General features: G+C 53.4%; 1 protein-coding gene across 4 annotated transcripts in view; it reads right to left on the bottom strand.

Annotated features, from left to right (window-relative positions):
- Positions 1 to 21,143, bottom strand: part of TIAM1 (TIAM Rac1 associated GEF 1) — a 151,930-nt gene that overhangs the window by 83,890 nt on the left and 46,897 nt on the right. The window contains exon 1 of one of the 4 annotated variants that reach the window (XM_036404189.2): positions 17,245 to 17,377. The exons of the other annotated variants lie outside the window; for them this stretch is intronic. The gene's annotated coding sequence lies outside the window, so the exon portion shown is untranslated. Of the gene's footprint in view, positions 1 to 17,244; positions 17,378 to 21,143 lie in introns of those variants that run through there. 4 annotated transcript variants of the gene reach the window in all.

Below are 21,143 nucleotides of genomic sequence, written 5' to 3'. Positions count from 1 at the left end.
TGCTCACCTCCTGATACCAGCCCCAGCAGAGCAGCTCTGCCTTTGGCACAGCAGGGATGCACAGCTGGGCTGCTCAGGACCAGCCTGGCACTGCCAGAGGTGAAGGACACGCTCAGGTTTTACCTGGCACCTCCTGGCAGAACCTGGTGGCTCCAGCTGAGCTGGGCTGACTGGTTCCAGTCACAGCTCGTCCCTCACAGCTCCTGCCACGGCTCTCCCACTCCCAGGGAGGAACACACAACTCCAGGGTCACATGGCTGGGTGGTGCTTATTTAATTAAGAGGGGACAGAACCACGAGGTGTGGAAATCCCAGGAGAAGACACCCTGGGGGCTCAGGGGACGAGCCCCCACCCTGGGAAGGATGGAAAAGGGATGGATCAGCAAATGCTCTGGAGGGGAAAAGCCAGAACTACCAAAAGCCAGGCTAAGGCAGCTCAGGGTGGAAAGCTGATACCCATCAGCTCTGAGTGTGGCCTCCAACTAAAATGAAGGCTTTGCCTCCTTTTCCAGGGAATGCATGGTGGGGAGAGGCATGTGAATCACCACATCTGAGGTTATCAGGAGCAAAATGCAGAGTTTGAAACGTGCCAGTCAGCAGCAGCTTTCAATCTGCATCCCAAAACCATGAGAGAAGCAACCACAGGGCTACGGGAAGGAATTTTTATATTAAAACCTGCGGATCAGGATCCTGCCTGGGACTACAGAACAAGTGATCCCAGCAGTGATGTGTCCATCTGTCTGTCAATGGGATGCAAGGCTGGGGAGCACAGCTGGGAGATGGAACAGGGACTGACACAGGGAAAAATGGGAATTAATTTCTGCCTGCTACTCTTGATCACTCCCTGCAAGAAGATGACCCATTTTCCAGGGGAGGAAAGGCACAAGACACCTTTCCAGGAAACTGCTAGTGCAGCTGAAGATGACAAAAACTGGCACAGGAATTATGATCTGCATAAGAAACTTTGCACAGAGGTTGTGCTGAGGAGAGAATTACCTCACTCAAGTCTTTTCGTGTTTTCAGTGCAGACACATAAAAATGAAATGTGCTGGTGCCTTGTGCTGAGGACACCAAGCTGGGGAAAGTCAGAGCACAGAACAGACCTTTCGTCTCATATTGATCCCAGAGGACCACGAGCTCCCTGTGTGTGACAGAAATGCCAAGAAAAGCAAATGTAAATCAAAGGATGCACCAAGCAGGACTTGCCCAGCAGAAACAGCAGTGGCTGGTGCTGCAGAAGACACTGACCTCGTCTGGAACGTGCAATCCTCACCGTGGCCAAGGGTAACACAGAGCAGACACCTTCAGCAAAGGCAAGGCCAAAGTGAGGCCTCACTCTGAGAGGAGTTCAGGACAACAAAGCTGCTGTCAAATGGAACACAGGCAGAGGGGCAGCTGAGCAGCCCCAGTGCATCCAGCTGGGGGTTCAGGGGCTGAGCCCTGCCCTGGAGCCCTGCCCAGCCTCAGTGAGACCCAGGGACCACAGCTGCACACAGGGACAGAGCTGTTCCTTCCCGAACTCAAGCTGCTCCTGAGCAGCAGGAAAAAAACAACAACAAATCCTCCACAGCTGGTCCAGGTCCTCCTGTGGCCCTGCAATGTGTGGTCAGTAAGAGGGAATGCTGCTGCTGGCACGTGGCAGCTGCCTGTGAGGGGTGCCAGGTGCCCAGCTGCAGGGCTCGTACCTGTGAGCTCCTGGCACCCTGCACAGCACACTGCCAAACCAGCTCCAGCCCAATGCTCCCCTGAAAATGACCCAAAAAGCAGTGCCAGGGAAGGAGCAGGCAGAGATGCTCCAAACCCTAGTGGGGATATTTCAACACCAGGCTCTCACTCCTTTTCACGCTGGCTACAGTCACAGAAACAAAACACTGAGCTGAAGTATGAAGAAGTGGGAATTTTTTTTTTAGGCATTCTAAAATACGTGTCAGGAATGCAAACTGCTCACAAAACAACAGCTATGCCTCCTCCAAATGCCAGGCTGCTGAGGTACCAGCCACAGCAGCAAACAGAACCACAGTAAATCCAGCCAGCACTGAAATGAGTGGCCCTGGCACTTGGTGACAGCAGGCACAGCTGGCACCCCACACCTCAGAGGTCTTCTCCAGCCCGTCGCTGACATTCTCAGCAGCAGCAGCAAGTGCCATTCCATCATTTCAGTGCTTCACTTTTCCAAAACAGCCCTGCAAGAAAAGAACCAGTTTCCTCTTTACGTTTAAAGAGCAGGAGATGGTTTTGGTGGCTGCCAAAGCCACTGGTGTTTTCTGTGGCAGCATTCCCAGCCAAATGAAAGCAAACCCTGCAGCAGATGCACGCTCAGTCGATCTGTGCACACACTGACCAGAGTCACCTTGCCTGCGCTACAAGGGAATTACTCACCCACCTGAGCCCCTGAATTCACCTGAATGGCTTCTGTCCCCCCACAGAGCCACCTCCAAGCTGCAGGGACATCCAGCCTCTCCCAGTAACCTCCCAGCACTGGTTTTGTCTGCATGCACACAGCCCCCACTGTGTTCCTGCTTAAAGCAGCTTTTACTCAAAAGGGTGTTAAAAATAACATCAGGGCCCAGGAATTTCCTCCTGAAAGACACTTTTCCACCCTCCTGAGCCACAGCCACCAGGAGAGGTGACTGTCCCCTGCCTTCCCCTCCACCAGCAGCCACAGCCACACCTCACACTGATCCTGCAGACCCAGGGCAGAGGCAGTGACTGTTTCTGCAGAGAGTGATGCACCTCAGACACAGAGTGACTGCTGCCATTTTCAAGGGAAGCCCTTTAAAGAGGGGACAAAAGAGAGAAGCAAAGGACACATTTACAGCAGAGCTAAACAAAGACTCTGGGACTGCTGCACCAGCCCTTGTATCTCCTTTTGGGAGGCAGTAACCTCTGTGCCAGTGCAGGGGGTTTCACCTTGAACTTTTCTGCTCTCTACTACAGAGTCTGCCCTGCAGGTGCTCTGGAGACCTCTGGATGTTCTGCCATCAAAGACAGTCTTGGACTGAAAAGATCCCCCTATCACACATCACTGATGGGCTGTACATCCTTCCAAGTCCCTCATGAGCAATATCAAAATATTTCAAATGCAATTCCCTTCTTTATTTGTTTTCTTAGGTTTTTTCCACCACTTTTCAGAGTTGACAAACCTACGGTGAAAAGAGGGGGAAAAGGTAAAAAAACCCTGTATTTTGCACTTTATTATTTACAGTTTTTAATCAACTCCTAGAAAAAGCTTTCTCAAGATGTTATTCCCTGTACATGAAGGGAGCAAGGACAGCTCTGTGCAGTGCAGGACTCAAAGCACAGCCTCCACACTGGGGCCAGATCTACAGTACGAATACTGCCAGGGACACAACCTCTGACTGAGCCTGCACAGCCACTGCAGTAGGGTCACAGCAGCAAAATGCTGATGTGGCTCACCGTGGCACATCTTTCCTCAAGTCCCAGAGCACACCAAGCTCAGGATGAGCTCCTCCAGCAGCAGCACAGCTTTGCTGGCGTGACGCAGCAGCACAAACGCTGCCGGTGGAACATTTCTGATGGCTGCCCACGCGTGGGGCTGCAGCAGGGATGGGCAGAGGGCAAGGAGAGGTGTCTCCCTGGCTGCAGAGTGCTGACTGCAGCCTTTTCGTGCCCGGGGATGGCTGCCCAGCCCCTGCACACGGGGCAGAGGGGAACAAGCCGGGGCACGGCGAGGTTCCGCCCGCGCAGAGCTCCCCAGCACCCTGCCTGCCAGCCACCGAGGGCAGCCAGGCTGCTCAGGGTCTCACAGAGGCACAACTCCCTCCTTTGGGGGCTCTGCAGCCGGCCCCCCAAGGAGCCACGAGGTGTGGAGAGGAAGCAAAAAGCTCCTGATGTCGCAGAGAGAAGTCTCGCCTTGCCGCGCGCACCCAACGCTCACGGCGAGAAGGAAAAGGCCAAAGGCAGCAAAGAACAGAGGGGGAAAGCTCAGAGAAACGAGACGTGAGTTCTCTATTTTCCACAGACCATTCCCTAAGGGGTCAATTTTAGGAGCCTTTCCTGGACTCACAGCCCCCTCAGCAGCTCCACTGGCCCCTCTCAGGGGCTGTCCCTCCTCTTCCTCCTCCTTCCCTTCTCCCTGCTGTGCCCCAGGAGACCCAGCAGAGCCAGTCATGAGGAGGAGGAGGAGGAGGAGGAAGCACAGGCAGTTCTCTGCCGCCTCCCAGCACCACCCCAGGTCACAGTCCCAATCTCGGTTTCCCATTAAAACAGAGAAGTGCCACTCAAAGGAAACTCACAATAAGCTCTGAAAACATCCTTGCTAACAACTTACATGTAATTTTTTAAATACCTGAAATTCTCCCAGCAAAGCACCCAAAAAGCAGCCAGATACTCCCCTCCCTCTGCAAAAAAGCGTCCCTGGGAGCCAAAGGAAGGCAGCAGAGGCTGGAGAAATGCATCCCTCCTGGTGCCATCTGTAAGGCTGCAATTAGCCACCAGTAATTCTGTAACCCTACAGAGCGCTGCAAACAGAAAATCCATTAACTGGGACATTTTTGTGGGATTTCTGTCAGTTTGATTGTTCCAGAGGCTTATATTTATAAAAGATACAAAAACCTGACGGGCTTCCTTTGTTCAGTGTTTCACAAAGATCCACCAACTTTCAGGGCTCAATTCCACTGTAATTATTAGATTAGTAATTATGTAAACAGGCAGTAAACCCCTCTTTAAGACAATAAAAACATTTGCAGAGTAACTTAATGCTCAGAAGCAGAGAGAAGCTCCTCCAAGCAGCACCCGAAATCCCAGGGCACCAATTAATATTGGGATATTGTTCAGCCTGACCATTCACCAGCACGCCAGGGCACGAGGGAGGAGTAATTCAAACCAGCCGTGGAATGGCTTTGAAATGAGACAAATAACCTGCTACAGGCATGGCTGGAAATGTGCTTTGAGGCCCATTTCCACCACCCCCATCCCCCCTGAGCTCTGCTTTACCTGAGGAGCCAGGATGACCTCAGTGGGCAGCAGGAGAGGGGGAAAAGGGAGCACTCAGCACAGAGCTCCTTGCCTGGACGGGGCGGTGGGATGGGAAAGGGGACAGCAGGAGCACCGTGGTGAGGAGGGCACAGGGATGTGGGTGCCACAGGGAAGAGAAGAGCCCCTGAGCACCTCAGCCATGTCCCACCAGCCCCAGGGGACAGGGCTGTGAGCACAAGGAGCCAGGCACTGAGCTCTGGCACGTCCTCCCTCCGCCCAGCTGTGGGAAAGGAGAGGAGCACTCCATTATCGCTCCTCACACAGGCTCTAACACGCCTCAACTTACTCTCTGCCTCTTAAAAAAACCCAAACAAGCCATGAAAAGGAATGTATAATCATCTGGCAGGGCACCTCTCTGCTCCAGCTTGCAGGCTCTGCCCCACCACGTTCTTTTCCCAGCCCAATGTGACTTGTGAAACATTTTACACAATGGGCACCTCCAGCTTTACAGGGGAAACAACCTGGAAACAAGGGAAAGCCCAGAACAGGCTGGGGGCTCCTGACGTGGAGGAAGCATGCCCTGATGGGACCTGGAACACGGAGGTGAAATCAGGAAGAACATCAAGTGCTTGTTTCTGCAGGAGATGCAGCAAACACTGGCAAAACCCCAGCCCGTGAGGCAGCCACGATCTGCAGCGTGGGAATCACAGGACCATGGGATGGTTTGGGTTGCAGGGACCTTAAAGCTCACCCAGTGCCACCCCCTAAGACGGGCAGGGACACCTCCCACTGCCCCAGGTGGCTCCAAGCCCTGCCCAGCCTGGCCTTGGGCACTGCCAGGGATCCAGGGGCAGCCACAGAGAGGGTGAAAGGGATTGCAGTTCCTCCTCCCAACACACAAAAAGGCTGGAGAACCCTGGGAAGGTTCAGTGTGGGATGTGCCCCTGCTCCCTGGGCTCAGCAGGGTTAATAACCTGCTCCTCCTCTCACAGCCCCACATGTAAATACACACTTTTGGGGCACAGGGCCCTCGCTCTGAGTTCATGCTCCACAGCTCCATTTTAGTTTTCCTCCTCAAGGCCTGACTTCCAAGTGCCTTCTGAAAAGGAAACAAGCCCTGGACGTGTTTGAACAAGTGGGCAACACCTGCTCCAAGCTTTTGGCTTTACTGCATTGTCTGGGGTTTGAGGTTTGTTCTTTAAAGCCCAAACTAACTGGCTTAGGAGAAAAAAAAAAAAAAAAAGAAAAGCTCATAACCAGTTTCAGGACTAAGAGAGAAAAAGACTTCATTCATTCCAATCCTTTGTTTTCAGGAAACTTACCCTGACATTTCTTTGCCAGCACATGAGAGAACTGCAGAAAATGCAAACACAGGCAGGAGGGTGCTTCAAAGGAAGAAGGTCCAGCCCTGCCTTGGCCCCAGCTCTCCTGGCCCAGCCTCTCTTCTGGGATATTTCTGTATCAGGGAGCCCGTTCTACTGGAACCCTTAACAAGCAGGGAAGAGCAGGGCAGCATCCTGCCTGCCAAGTGCAATTTGTTCATGCAAGACTTGCAGAATGCACCTTCTGCTCTGGCCCAGAAACACTCTGTACACTCAGAGGGGAGGTGATGTGAGAGCTGGGCAGAGCTGGCTGCTGCTGGAGGGGGAAAGTGGCTCCCAGCAGAGTCCAGGGATGGATCCATCCCAGCAGGGACACGACTGGGGCCCTGCACTGTCCCAGGGATGGTTCCAGCTCTCCCATGACTGCAGTTCTTGTCCCAGAGAACTTCCAGGTGGACACTCATGGACACGGGACTTCAGCTCCCCGTCCATCCTGCCAGCCAGGGACTTCAGTCTAAACTGAATCAGGAACTGGGAATCCCACAGGAACACTGCTTGGAGGTTTTCTCTGCTCAAACTCCATCCACCCACGTGAAACAGAGCAGGATTGTTCATCTGTTGGGGGAGATTTTGCCCAATTAATCCATTAAGGAGTTTGGGGGGAATATTCTGGAGCATGCCACATGCTGTGAGCAGATAAATAACATGTCCCACTGTAGATGTTTCCTAACTTAGCCTGTATTTAAGGCAAGCAATAAATAACAGCACTGAACGTGGTTCTTAACACCAGCATAAAATTTAAGAAACCAAATGCTGGCTAATTTTGTTGATTCCTTTGCTGTGCCAGTTGTAACAGGTTGATAAATTCCCACAGAAAGGATACCATTCATGTCCCCTCTGCTGGGACAATTTTTGGGATGTACTCAGCAAAAGATGACGCACAACAGGTTATGTACACCACAAGGGGTTGGAATTTGCACACAGAGAAGGATGAATCAAAATAAATCCCATTTACCATCGTGACAGCCAACTATAAATTTTAATTCAGCCGAAGGGAAGCCAGATATTGACATCCTGGACTAGACTGCCCACAAGTTTGACTGATGTCACACAAAGCTAACCTGATGCTCAAACAACAACAATTAATAACCTGTTAGCAGCACCAGCCTTAAAATGTGAAAATTCTACCAATATTTTCCCAATGCATTCAGGTGAAAAAATACATCAACCCAAGAGCCATCATCCAGCTTTTTCAAAATTAGTGCCTTTCATGGAGGCAACCATGAGCAATGCTACCTGCCAAGTCAGTAAACAAAATTAGAACTAGAAGAGTAATAAATTCCATTTTTAATCAGGGAAAATGCCGGAAATAATTAAAAACTAATACCCTTTATGGAAGCCCAGCTGAAATATTTGCTGATTTAAAATTAAAATGGCCTTGCATTGGACTAACAAAGGGTTATGTTTAGAATATTTCAATGTTCTCTTACTGAAAGCAGCACAGCCAACGTGCATGCACACCCCTGATTGCAGAGGGAGCCACAGAACAGGGTTATCTGCACAGGGCTGTGGCAAGCTGAGGCACGAATGGTCCTTGAGCCCAAACTCCCCATTTCTCAGCTCAGTTTCTGCAGGAAACCCTGATAACCCAGGCCAGGCTCTCGGGGATCAAGCTGCTCACATCCACATCCACATCCACCTAATCCTCTGAGCAATGCTCAGTGCCACAATGGGAATGAAACAACAGCTCTGGAGTGGGATCATCACACCCAGCAGCTCCAGCCCTCCCATCCCCATTCCCAGGGGAACAGCTCATGCCAACAGGTGGCATTTCAGAGCCTGCTCTGTGCTGCTGGATCAACGCAGCCTAACACAAAGCTGGGCCTGGGGAGGCCCATCTGGTGCCATTGCTGCCACAGATACCTGCAGTGCTCACAGGGGGTGGCTCCATCCCCCTGTGTTTCCCTGCACAAAGTAACTTTCACCTATTCCACATTGCCAGAGAACTCTCAGCCCAGATGTGGGGGATGCTCATCACACTAGGACAGGGGTATTTCATGCTCAGGGCTCCTTTTCCCCCCCCAGGTTTTTAAATTCTAGAGGATTTCATTCAATTGCAAGGCAAGGATTTCAGCCTGGCTGCCTGACAGCTTTAGTGGGTTGCTCAGTGGTGAGGCTTAACCAAAGCTGTGTCTGAGAGAGAAGGTGCTCGATTAGGGCTCTGCTCTTCAACCCAGTTCCAGGGATTCACAGCAAGAACCTGGAATCTCCCTGAGTCTCAAAGCCCCTTTTACAGCCTGAGAAGCTCCTTTCCTGTACCACTGAAAGAAAGCCAGAATAAATCACAGAACCACAGAAGGGTTTGGGACCTTTGAGATCATCCCTCCCTCCAGGTGAGGCGTCCGTGCAGGGGACAGTGACAAATATCTCCTCAGACAGCAGGGGCTGTGCCACTTCATCAGAAAAGGCCTCTAAAATCGAGTGAAAGGAGTCACAAGCACCTCCAGACTTGTGGGACCCACTCCATTAGTCTGGGATAATGCTGCCATAAATTGTAGGTCAGGCATAGTGGAATATGAATCCCTGGCCCCTGGCATTCCTCTGCTAGGTTTAAAAAGAGAGGCTGGACCAAGAAAATCCTCTTATTGCTCTGTCAATTTGACTAGCAGAGACTCGAAATGTGAAATTTGGTCCAGCTTGAGCTATATAAAATCAGATTTTCATATCCAGGTTCCCAAGAGCTCCGGCTGGGAGCCTCGGTGAGCTCCGGGAGTTGGAGAACTGGGGGGCTTTGGAAAGCCCTTGGAGTGGGGAGCTGAGGAGGAGCTGGGAGAGGCTTCCCCAGCGGTGGACTGAGCTCCTGAGAGCTCAGCAGAGTTGTGCTCACAGTGACACGTGGCAGGGCCGTCTGCTGTGAGAGGCAGGAGCTGCCAGGGAGGCGTCAAGGCTGTCCCTGCTGTCCCCAGCTCCATGGGGATGTGACTCACAGCTCGCTGCAGCCTCAGCCAGGCAAGACATTTCCTTGCCATTTAGACAATGAATCAGGAGCTCTGCGAGGTTTCATCTCCCTGCATTCAAATCCAGATCTTGTTTGTAAGAAGAATTTGATGAAAGGGTAATTTTATGTACCTGCTGAAAAGGTTTGGTCCTTGATTCCTTCTCAGCAGTGTTACGTGCTGCCATGACCTCGAACCACTGATCCACAGAACATCCTGAATTGGAAGGAACCCACAGGAATAGAGTCCAGCTCCTGATCCTGCACAGGACACCCCAACAATCCCATCACGTTCCCAAGAAACACCTGGATGTGTTTCACTTTTCCCAAAGCAGGTTACAGAAAAGTCAGTGGAAGCAACAGGTTCCAGGCAGAGGATTTGTAAAACTGCTGCTGCTCCCTTAAGTGACTCATTAAGCAAAAAGTGCATTAAAATTTCAAAGGGTTCCTGTACCAAAATAGCTCTGCACAGCTGGAGTGGCTTCAAGTGAGATGCACACACTGATGAGCAGGTTCAAGATTGCTCTGAAAGAGCTAAATAAATATCTGCAATCTTGTGTGAATGCCAGGTGAGCTGGGCTCCTCCTGAAGCTGCTGAGCTTTAGGAACATGGGCTGGGCAGTCATTCCCAACACAGGATGATCCAATCAGACCTTGGGATAAGCACAGCTCAGCCTGAGCAGGTTCTGGGGAGCAGCAGGACCAGCCCCTCGGCCTGGGAACCTGCAGCTTGCACTAGGAGCCCATCCCAGGGCAAGGGAGAATGGGACCACAGGGTGGCAGCTCTGTGCCCTAGAAATGGGGCTGCCTGGACCCCAAAGTAACTCCAAGGCAATCCCTCAGACTTCTTCTTCCCCTTGTAGACAACAGCTCTCAGCAAAATGCACTGGGAACGTGCAGGGCAGGCTCAGGCTGGACATGAGAGGGAATTTCTCCACGGAAAGGGTGACTGAGCATTGGCAGGGGCTGCCCAGGGAGGTCTGGGATTCCCACCCCTGGAGGTGGCACTCAGGGCTCTGGGCTGGGCACAAGGTGGGGATGGGGCACAGCTTCCAACTGATGACCTCTGAGCTCCTTTCCAGCCTCAGTGACTCTGGGACACCATGACAACTCCTCCTGTGAGCAGGGAGCCAGCTCCACCTCCAGCCAGAGGCCACAGGAAAAGCCTGGAACCCCAAACCTCTGCACAGTTTGGTCTGCAGGGGTTATTTTCCCTCTCGATATATTGATTAGCAATTCTGCCTGCCTAACCACGTGCTGTGCAGGAGCTGTGGGTCCTACTGGGTTCCTTCAAAACCTTCAAAGCCTTTTCTGCCTTGCACACTTGTCCTCAGCACCAAACAAACATTTGCTGCAGCACTTTTAGTCGCTGCCCTGAATTGTGCAAAAAGAGCACATTCCACAGACACACTCCTATGGTTTGCAAGCTGTATCTGTGCTGTACACACAGGAGGGCTGTGCTGCCTGCAGGAGCCTTCTTTGTGGGACATCATCCACCCTGACCACCTCAGGAGCTGCTCAGGGCCCTGCTGGATTCACCCTGCACTGTGCCCAGAGCTCCTGCGTGGGCTGAGACCAGAGCTGCACAGTCACAGGAGGATATGTGAGCCTGGGTCCAGGGGCTCACACAAAGCTGGAGCTGTTTTTCCTGTCATCACAGGCCTGGGACTGGCAATTATTTCGTTTCCATCTCTCTGGTGCTGATGGGGGAATCGCTGTCCTGCCTCAGGCAGCAGAACAGCCCCAGCTCCCGCTCCCTATGGAGCTCAACAGAATCACAGAATATCCTGGGATCCACAGGGATCACCCAGAGCAGCTCCTGGCCCTGCACAGACACCCCAACAATGCCAATCTGACTCTGAGGGCCTTGGTCAAACACTTCTGGAGCTCTGTGGGGCTGTGCCCATTCATTCCCTGGGGAGCCTGAGCAGTGCCCAGCACCTGTGGGGATGAACCTTTCCCTAAAATCCAGCCTAAACCCCTCCAGACCCAGCTCCAGCTGTTCCCTGGGTGCTGTCAGTGTCCCAGGGAGCAGAGATCAGTGCTGCCCAGCAGTGGAGCCAGGTTTTGGCAGGCACTAAGTGGGTCAGCCTCCTGTTCTGCAGCAGAACTACCCAATGCACACCGATGAGATCCCAGCCCCTGCAGAGACTCAGAGAGACCAGGCCCTTTGTGTGACCTCCAGCCTGCCCAAATCCTTACCCTGCCCAGTGCCAGCCTCTCTGTGCCCCCTCCTCTGCCTGAGAGAGTTCCCAAGGAGTTCAGCTGTAAGGTACTGACAAACACAAGGATTCTCCCTTAGCTGTGAAGCCCCTCGAGGCTGCCAGCACGTCCTCCTTGCAGAGCCTCTATTTCCAAACAATCCAGCCTCTCTTCCCAAAGATGCAGCCCCAACAGCCCGAGCCCTGCAGAAGGATCTACTCTCAAAGCCAAAAAAGCCTTGGTTTTTCTTTTTCCACTAGCCCAGAAGCACAACCAAGAGCTCTGTGATTCTCTCAGGGCCCCAGACAGTCTCTGCCTATTCCCTGCATTGCTTCACCACGTTTGGAAATACAGAACCAGCTCCTGGAGCACCTCATGGCTGTGCAACCCTGCCCTTGCCTTGCCTCAGCCCCTGCTGCACCAGGGCTGAGGGCACATTTCAGCACAGAGGCACTGCCTGAGCCAGGTGGGAATGGACAGCCATGGCCAGGGGCTCCCAGGGGTATTCCCAACACGTTCTCACTCTTCATCTGGACATTTACATCAACTTCCCAACCCCAGGTGGCTTAAAACAAATGGCTGCACCTTACTCCTCCTAAAAAAACCCTTATTTCTTTTTAATTTCCCTTTCAGAAAACTCTCCATAAACTCCAAACTTAGAGGGATGCTCAGGTAAGCATGTCAAGCATAAAAACCTGTTTGAAGCAGTAAACAGGAGCTGAAATGTCATGGATTCATTCAGATGCCTCCAGGAATGACAGCTCCAAGGAACACATCACACAGTATGACTTTCCAAATTTTTAAAAACCAGGCTGGTAAATTACAGTGATTTATCACTCCACAACAAAGTACATACACACACACAAAAGCACTTCCCAGAAAAAGATTACCAAGCAATCATCCAGATGTTACTAAAGCATTAAGATTAATTTGGAAAAAAAAAATCAGCAAGGAACTGACTCCCACAGGCTTGTTATTGTCATAAATTTTATCCTGCAACTTTCAAGAGAACAGAGTTCTGGACTGTGCCTCAAGTCTCACTGGCTGTGTGTGTTTCTGGTGCCCACCTCACACCTCTTACAGCAGCACCCTCCAACTCACCATGGGGGACCATGAGAGTCAACAAAAACACAACTTTCCTCCCACTTCAGAGAAAAAAAACCCACCAGATTCTCATTGTTGCAAAGGAAGAAAGAAAAGGCTCCTTTGTTACTGGTAAAAAAAAAAAAGAAAATCGGTCATTTTTCACCAGAACAACCTTTGGCATGTGTTACACATCACCTGCAGCCAGAGGATGCCTGACAAGGGCTCTCAGCCACTGCTTTAATTCCTGCACAGACATCACCATCCAAAACACCCTGGGAAACTGGAGCACTCCAGCTCCTGCCCAGGGGCCTCTCCCTGGGATCCCCTCACCAGGAGAGGGGGAAACCACTGGCAAAGGGAAGCAAAGCTGGGGAAAAGGCTGGGGGAAAAAAGGCTGGGGGGGAAAAAGGCTGGGGAAAGCTGGCAGGACCAGGCACAACCTCTGGGCTGGCTCTCCCAGGCTGTCCCAGTGCTCCCGAGCTCCTGGAGTGCCCAAGGGAACACCTGGAGGTGGCACACAGTGCTCTGGGCCGGGCACAAGGTGGGCATTGGTCACAGCTGGGACTGGCTGACCCCAAAGGCCTCTTCCAGGCTGAAAGATTCCGTGAGGTGGCTGCACCCAGCTCCTTCCCCAGCTCCTTTCCTGGGGTGCCCTTGCGCAATGGGGAGCCTTTGTCTCCACTGCAGAGTCTGAGGGCCTGGGGCACACTCTGAACACACCTTCCCCACCCAGCCCGATGCAAATGAGCAGCCAAGCAATTCCCGGTGCGAAGCAGACAGCACAAGGTGCTTTGTTCTGCCTCCTGGAGGGACTGGGCTGGGAGCACAGAGGGCTGAGTGCTCAGCCAGCACTGCCACTGGGCAGTGCAAGGTGCAGAGGGAGATCCTGGCATCCCCCAGAAACAAGGGAAGAAGGTGTTCATCCAAAACCTACACACTTCCCTTCTTCTGTCCAACTTCTGCTGTTTCAGAGACCCCAAAACCACTTTCTGGCTTTGGACAAAATGCTACAGGAAAGGTCTGGCAACTTCCCCAGCTCCTGCAAATGCAGCTCTGTGCCCTACACTGCCCAACTTCATCTTTGGAGGGGGACACCAGCTCCAGCACGAGCTGAAAGGGACATTGCCCTACACACACAGGAAAAAACACCTCTTGCATAAAGACTCTGCAATTCCAGAGCTGGTTCTGCACTTACTACCCAGTATCACATCCCCTCAACAAGTGACTCACTCTTCTGCACCTCACAGGAGAAACTGAGCCCATCGCGTCCAAACTGCTTGGATGGGAAAATACAAATAGAAATGCGGAGCAGTTTTCAGAAGGAAATAACTGTTTCTGCCTCTTCAGAAATAAACACAGCTGCTCCCAAGCCTGTGGCTGCCCACTGGCACCCCTCTTGCCCTTACACCCACAGAGGAGCACGCCCATTGTGACTCCCACATTCCTGTGTGCCCGTGGCTGATTTTTGGGCAATGTCCCTGCCTCCCAGCAGGATGTACGTGTGCAGGGTGATTTGTGGTCAGCCCAGAGGAGCTTCCAGAGCTGCTGCTCACTCCCTGTAACTCAGGGGCACTCTGGCAGTGCGAGGTGACGCAGCTTGCCCCGTACCAGTCTTGCTCAAGTGGCACCACGGCGCATTTTCCATGCTCCTCCCAACAACAGGCACACAGCTCTTCCAGAGAATGCCTGGCCACTGGTTAAACTCTGTAACATCACCAAGAGCCTGGGCTCCTAACTAGCCCTAGAACCATGGAATCACACAGTTATTACAGGTGGAAAAGACCTCTGAGACCACTGAGTGTCACCACGTCTAGACACTACTGGAAAGTGCCAGAGTTGAACCACTGCTGCTTTCCCGATCTCCAGCCTGCCAGCCCAGAGCTCCCTGCTGGGAATACCCAAGGCAGAAAGCAGAGTGGGAACTGCTGTGGGTGCTGGAAACAGGGAGATTCCTGAGGCAAACCAGGAGCAGAGCCCCTTCCCCGGACCAGAGCCCTCCCTGGGCTCAGCCTGCAGGCTCTGCCTGATGGGCACCCCCTTCCCCTGCCCACATCATTCCTCTGCTTGGCTCTGTGAGGCCTTTCCGAGCTGCCTGGGAACATCACATCCCAGCTCTCATGGCAAGCCTAACTGGAAGCCTGAAGAAGCAATTACACTAAAAGCACTCTGCAGTGAATGCAGCACCTGTCTGGCAGCCCCAGCGCCGGCTCACGGGGCTGTGCCTCTGGGACACGGCACACACAACGCAGAAAGCCTTCCCACGTGGAGCAGCACCACAGCTTCCTGCCCCTGCAAGGCAGGAGGGGCTGGCAGCCCTCACAAACATCCATCCATCCATCCATCCATGCCCCCTTGCTCAGCCCTCTGCCTGCATCCCACTGGGAACACAAGCACGCAGCCGGGAGTGGGATGCTCGTGCCTGTTTCCAGCTCACTTACAATTTGAGATGTCACAAGCAATAAAAACTCCATCCTGGTTCTAGAAACCCCTAACTCTTGTGACCTATGCCTCGTGAGGCACAATAAAAACACGAACATCTACGTGCTAACTTCCCCTTTCACCCCCTGCTTGTGGCACAGCTGGGCTAATCCCATTCCCACTGCTCTGCATCCTGACCTCCTTAAACAACCCATGCGAGGATGTTAAAACACTCTGATCTATAAATAATGTATTCCCCTCATCCAGCAATGGATTACTGGGCCATAAAACTCCCTGGAATGCTCTGCACAGCCGCCAGTTTAACGAAATAATACCCAGGAAGACACATCAGTACAGACTCATCCTCCTCCTCGATGAATTCCTGCAAAGACTCGATGCCACTGTGAGTTTTTGCACTGGATTTTGCTTCGCAATTAATTATTTAGAAGCTGGTATTTTATTCTAGCAGACTTTCTTGCCTCCCATCAAAGACCCTTTAATTTTTTGAGCTAATATCCCTCACAGCTGGGAGGAGAGCAGCACTGGGGAGCTCCTCAGAGCCAAAGGGAAGCAGTGGGGTCTCTCTGCCTGACGCACACAGTGAGCTCACAGTTTAGACCCAAGCCATCCTGCTGGGAGCTCCCACTGCTGCCACCTCAGCCTCCTGCCCCAGCTTTGGGCAGGAGGATTCCCAGGCACTCCCTGGAGCAGTCCAGTCACTGATCCTGCAGGGATCAGCTGTGTTTTCCTGGGGGCTCCTTTCCAAACAGCCATTGCCTACGAGTCAAGCCAGAGTGTGTAACTTCATTAGAGACAAACGAGTCTGCTCCAAACACTGCTGCCTAATAGACTCACAGCCACTGCAAAATCAATGCTTCTCCTCAACACCAATTCCAGCAGGAGTCCTACCACTGATCTCCCAGAGCAAAAGCATTAAACTCAAGCAAATGCTTAAATGATGCAAATTTGCGGTTTGGCAGATTTTTCTGTCAGGCGTTTTGGAAAAATAAAGCATTTCTGCCTCAAAACCAGTTAGAAACCAGCCAGGCACCCTTTAAAGAGCAGGCTCCCCACGAAGCACGAGCAGGCCTGCCACATTTGGGCACCTGATCCCTCAGCCCAGCCTGCCCTGCTGAGCACAGCACTTTTCCACCCCTTTTCCATAATGCACAGATCACTTTAAACTCAGAAAGGACGGGAGGAAACAGGCAAGGCAGTGACACCCACCAAACCTGCTCGCTTCGTTCCACAGCACCCACCACGTGTGGAAATGTAAATCCCTCCTGCAATATTCAAACACCATCCAAGGAACCAACAGCCAGCTCAGCAGCGGGGCTCTGCCACGTGAAACAAAACTCTGAAAGCACATTTCCAACAGCTCCAGAGTGACTTAACTCCCAGGAAAAGGTATGCGGGATCCTTTGCCTGTGCCCTGGAGGATTACTCACAGCTGATGATGGCTCGCATGGCTCAGAGTCAGGGCCGATCCCTGCCCGTGGCCCTGGGGAAGCAGGAGCCATCCCTGACATTGTCACAGACTGTCCCAGCAGCCCTGGGGACAGCAGCTCGGGCTGGGCCGCCAGGACAGGACAGGAGCAGGGCCAGGAGACAGCGCTGCTGCTGCTGCTGCTGCTGGGTGCTCAGCCCCGATGCTTAGTCACAGTAATTGCAGAGCCAGGGCTCTGTGCTCACATTTCCTGTCACCGACCCAAGAATTAGGCAATTTAGATTCAGAGATAGCGCCCGGGATATTAAATGACTTGATAAGCCATCGCTGAAGGAACCAGCAGGAAAATGAGCAGCTCGACAGGGACGAGGTTCTCCCTGTCCCCCCAGTCCCGGCTGCGCAGAGTTCCCAAATCTTTGGGCAGCGGGAGCCCCCCCAAAAGGGAGAGCACTGCCCTGCACAGACACCCAGCAGAGCTGCAGTCAAGTTGAAACCTTTCACGGGGCTCATTTTCAACAATTAAAGAGCGTGGCAACCTGTAATTACGGAAAATAAAGCCAGACAGCTGGAGAAGGGAACATCTCCCGTCAGTAATACGATACCACATTTTCTCTCTTAGGGAATTCAGCTATGAACTCTCCGGCTCCCCTGCAATCAGCTCCCTCTGAGCAGCACAAAAGCAAACAGCACCTGAGACCCCAGCTAAACACAACTCACAGAAAGCAGCACCTCTCTCCATAAAAGAGGGGAATCGGGAGAGGAGAGCCCTCCCGGACCCACAGCGCCAGCCAGCCCGGCATCCGGTGCCGCATCCCGATCCCATTCCCCGGCTCTCACCGCTCATCATCAGCAGCACGAACATCTTGGCTTTTCCTGCTCCCCGAGCCCCGGCCGCCGCTAGCACAGAGGAGGAAGCGCCTGCATTTCATTCCCCTGCTGCTCCGGAGTGGGTGGAACTCGCCAAGTTTCACGCTGAGATGAGATGGGTCAATTGGGTGTGTTTGAAGGTTTGGGGTTTTGCCATGCCTCCCTCCCTCCGTCTCTTCCTCCCTCCCTCCCTCTCCTGATTAATTCCTCCCGTCACAGGCTTCAGACGAGCTGCCACTCAGCCCCGCCGGCTCCTGAAATCTGAATTCCTAAGGACATCCCTCCGGGGCGACTGTAGCTCACCGGCTGCCAGAGGAGCCCAGGACTCGATCCCCAGGAGCCCGGAGAGATTCCGGGTGTACCGGCTCCACAAGTCCTCGGGATCCTGCTGTGTTCGCAGGCAGCAGCTCTCCAGGAGACAGAAAATGAAACATTCTGACCCAGCCCGTGCCTTCCGCCTCTGCCCTCCGCTCGCCCAGCACCCCGAGGGTTTCCCTGGTCCGGACGGGATGATGCTGCCCTAGGGGACTCATTAAAAACACACCCGCAGCTGCTCCCACAGGTGCAGAAGGGTTTCCAGGATCGGGGACTGCAGGGAATTAGGAATTACATCGATCTGGTTTTACTTAATTCCCTACTTCCACAAAACCGTCTCTGGATTAAGATTTGAGCAGCAGCAGCAGCATCCTCCAGACCAGGGCTGGCTAATGGTTGCTATAAATAAGAAATATCAACACAAAACCCATCTGTGTTTATCCCCCAACTTGCCTCTGCACCACGTATGTGGGACAGGAAAAACAGGTATGAAACTGCTCTGAAAAAGCAGCAGACAACACAGTCAATGTTCTTTACAAGCAGAAATCGAATTAATTAACAAATTAACATCTAAAACTCTGCACGATGCTGCACACATACCAAGTATCGAGCAATACCCCTGCCCTTACAGTCCCACCCACAAACTGGGAAAAGGACAGAGCCACGAGGAAAATAATAAAATAAAAAGGCAAAAGGTACGTGCAGGAGCCTGGCTCTGACCCGGGGCTGGGCAGACAGCTGTGGCACTGGAAGGATTTAACAGCTGGAGTGAGGCTGTGGGGTTCCACAGCCCGGGTGCAGAACAAGGGAGGAGATGATTCTATTTTGGGACAGGGACAAGATATCAGGGAAGCAATTTGACACGGCACAGCCATCCTTACAGCCCCCGTGACCAGGAACAGGAGTGAGCAGTGAGTCCGAGCCCACGTCAAACAGCACCTTGGGTTGGACTTCTCACCTCAGGTGTTTCCCACAGTCCCACCCACACCCAGCACGAGGTCCCCGTGACCACAGGCACACCCCAGAGGCAGCAGAGGGCTGGAGGAGGGATGGGGTCAGACACTGTTTGGCCTGGGGAGCACTCAACAATCCTCAGCATGATGGTGAATTTAAACCCTGAGTGGGCAAACCAGCAGCTCCCATTGCAGACAAACCAACGGAGAGCAGCTTTCAGCGCTGGGAACTCGCAAAGCCCGAGCAGACGAGCAGGTTTGGCGAGCCACCCATGGTGACTCAGAGGGCCACGGGGCTGCTGTGCCTGCCCTGCTGTGCCTGCCCTGCTGTGCCTGCCCGCGGGGCCGCTGGAACAGGGCACAGCTCCCACAGTGCCCAGGGAGCGCTCCCGTCGGAACGGGATCGCTCCCATTGGAATGGGATCACTGCCATAGGAGCAGGATCACTCCCATTGGAATGGGATCGCTGCCATAGGAGCAGGATCACTCCCATTGGAATGGGATCGCTGCCATAGGAGCGGGATCACTCCCATTGGAATGGGATCACTGCCAGAGGAGCGGGATCACTCCCATTGGAATGGGATCGCTGCCATAGGAGCGGGATCACTCCCATTGGAATGGGATCACTGCCAGAGGAGCGGGATCACTCCCATTGGAATGGGATCACTGCCAGAGGAGCGGGATCGCTCCCATCACAGTAAGATTGCTGCCATCAGAGTCAGATCGCTACCATCAGAACGGGATTGCTGCTGTCGCAATAGGATCGCTGCCATCAGAGTGGGATCACTCCCATTGCAATAGGATCGCTGCCATCAGAGTGGGATCACTCCCATTGCAATAGGATCACTCCCATCAGAGTGGGATCACTCCCATTGTAATAGGATCACTCCCATCAGAGTGGGATCGCTCCCCTCGCAATAGAATTGCTGCCATCAGAGTGGGATCACTCCCATTGCAATAGGATCATCCCCATTGGAGTGGGATCACTCCCATCGGAGCGGGATCACTCCTGTCGCAATGGGATCACTCCTATTGCAATAGGATCATTCCCATTGGAGCGGGATCGCTCCTATTGCAATAGGATCATTCCCATCGCAATAGGATCACTCCCATTGGAGCAGGATCACTCCCATCGGACCAGGATCGCTCCTGTCACAACAGGATCACTCCCATTGGAGCGGCCTTGGCGTGTACCCGCACACAGGTGTGCGTGCACACCCCAGCTCCCACAGACGCTGCAGCCACGCTGCCACTGCAGAGGAGGGACAGGTGCTTGCTGTGATACATCAGCAGCGAGCTCTGCACTGAATTCACTGAATTTGGAGGGCAAAGGCAGCAGCACCCTTCTCTGCTGCCAGTGCCACCTGCACCCTGCCAAAGCAGGGGACAGCTCTTCCTGCTGCCCACAGCAATCCCTGGGCATGGCAGAACTCCCAGGAAAACATCAGCTGCTGTAGAGCAGCTTGCAGAAACATTCAGACATTGCTGTAACCACTGGTGGGTTTTAAATCACAGAATGATTTCACTGGAAAAGATCTCCAAGGCCATCGAGTCCAACCTGTGCCTGATGCCTACCTTTGTCACCAGCTCAGAGCACTGAGTGCCACATGCAGGAATTCCTTGGACACCTCCAAGGATGGGCACTCCAAACCTCCTGGGCAGCCCCTGCCAATGCCTGACCACGTGTTCCATGGAGAAATTCCTCCTGGTGTCCAGCCTCAGGCTGTTCCCTCTCCTCCTGTCCCTGTTCCCTGGGAGCAGAGCCCAAACCCCCCAGCTGTCCCCTCCTGTCAGGAGCTGTGCAGAGCCACAAGGTTCAGTGCAGAAGAAAGCAGAGACTTCCCCTTCAATCATGCCCCAGAGCAGTGTAGCAAAACCCAGCAAGCCATAAGCAGCAATCCTAAGGTATGGAGAGAGATCCATGGAGGGAGAGGAAGGGATGCCTCCTCCTGAGTTGTGTAGGATCCAACAGAGATGAGATGCTCCCTGCAGGAAGCGTGGCTGGGTGAGCAGCCCGGGATGGTGGGAGCAGGGAAGGAAGGTGTGGAGCAGCCTGAGCAGGAGCCCTGGTGGGCAGTGCCAGGCTCTCCGTGGGGAGAGCAGGCACTGCCAGGCCTGGCCCTGGCTCCCAGCCCTGCTGACACACTGGGACACTCCCTTTGGACGTGGGCTTCCTCCGAGGGCGCGAGCCCCGTGCCAGCCAGGAACTACCAAACCTGCTGGGAGCCAGCCTGGGACGTTGTGCCTGGAATGGCACAGCCAGCCAGGCCAGCTCCGAGGGGAGCGGGATGGCTGCACCTCCAGCAGCTTCAGGAGCAGCCATGAGCTCTGCCCTGTAGCACAGAATGACCCTCCCCTCCTCAGCTGAGTAATGACACCCCTGGGAAAGGTCTCTCCCTCCTTCCATCCTTCTGGCAGGATGAATCCCACCAGAATGGAGAAGGTTTAGGTCACACCTCAACGGGGATGCAGCTCCTCCTGAGGGGCAGCTCTGACCTCTGCTCCCTGTGACAGGGACAGGACCCAGGGAATGGCTGGAGCTGTGCCAGGGGAGGATCAGGACATGTTCTTCCAGTGCCCAGGCTCCCCAGGGAATGGGCA

Source organism: Molothrus ater, chromosome 2 (genome assembly GCF_012460135.2).
Source record: "Molothrus ater isolate BHLD 08-10-18 breed brown headed cowbird chromosome 2, BPBGC_Mater_1.1, whole genome shotgun sequence".
NCBI classification, from domain to species: domain Eukaryota; kingdom Metazoa; phylum Chordata; class Aves; order Passeriformes; family Icteridae; genus Molothrus; species Molothrus ater.
Note: the sequence above shows the minus strand (reverse complement) of the source record. Positions and strands in the feature narration are given on the sequence as shown.